Source organism: Arachis duranensis, chromosome 6 (genome assembly GCF_000817695.3).
Source record: "Arachis duranensis cultivar V14167 chromosome 6, aradu.V14167.gnm2.J7QH, whole genome shotgun sequence".
Taxonomy (NCBI): Eukaryota; Viridiplantae; Streptophyta; class Magnoliopsida; order Fabales; family Fabaceae; genus Arachis; species Arachis duranensis.
Genome location: NC_029777.3, coordinates 96,552,422 through 96,553,566, shown reverse-complemented (window position 1 = coordinate 96,553,566; position 1,145 = coordinate 96,552,422). Strand labels below are relative to the sequence as shown.

Below are 1,145 nucleotides of genomic sequence, written 5' to 3'. Positions count from 1 at the left end.
TGGAAAAATAGATAAATTTAGAATAAGGGTTATGTTACGTGTACAATAAAATTAGCCACCAAAATCAGCCACTAATATAAAATATATATTGAAAATAAATTAAATCACATATGTATTTATATACAAATACATTGATGACTAATTTTAATGATTAATTTTAGTGTACAAATAACATTTTTGATAAGATAAATTACATTAATAAAATGATATTAGAAAAATTTTACATAAATCTCCTATTTCTAATTTTAATACATTTATATCTTTTATTCAATTCATGTAAATCGTATTTAGTAAATTCGAATCTACCATAAACATGTAAATCCAATTGCATTGAATCAATTTATGTTAAAATAGTGAAAACAAATAAATCGAATCTCGATTTATGCATAAATTGTGGCAATTATAGTAAACCAAATTACATTTGTGCAATCTAAAGTTCTTTTGTCCTTTCTCATGATGTCATTGTCCTTCCCACGTTAACATGCAAATATGCAATGCATGACTTGACATGTTCTCGATTTATAATGCTTTTTTTTATTTGTTTTTAATTTTAATGTATTGATAATATAAAATATTTTATTTAATTAATAATAATATTATTATTTATGTAATTAATATAAAAAAAATTTTAACGTGACATTATACATCCAATGCATATGTAAAATTAATTTATGTTGATAATATATTAAGATTAAATTTTTAAATAAATTTATTTTTTCAAAAAAATCAATCTCATATTTCTTTTAAATCATCTACAATTGTTTTTAAGAAATAACAAATTAGTCTTTAATTTTTGTTAAAAATAACATGTTATTATTTTAAAATTTTAATTATTTTATTAGTTCTTATAGTTTTACTAAATTTATAATTTAATTTTTATAATTTTTTAGTAGAATCTTTATACTGTTTTTAATTTTATAATTAAATTATTTTTGTGTAAAAAATATTAAAATTAAAAAAAAATTTTAAAATTAATAAAATATTTTTTTCATAAGAACCTCTTTAATTACATGTTTTTAGTGTTAGTTCTTTGACCATGCATTTTTAGAATTAGGTTTTTTGATTATATATTTAGGAAGTTCTCTGGTAGCATTGATTTTGGTGGCTAAAGGTGGCATAAATTTACCAACAAATAGAATATTGAC

At 18.8% G+C, this 1,145-nt stretch overlaps 1 protein-coding gene across 1 annotated transcript in view; it reads left to right on the top strand.

The window, feature by feature from the left end:
* LOC107494809 (triacylglycerol lipase 2-like) overlaps window positions 1–1,145 on the top strand; it is a 9,598-nt gene that overhangs the window by 1,082 nt on the left and 7,371 nt on the right. The gene's annotated exons all lie outside the window — the stretch shown is intronic.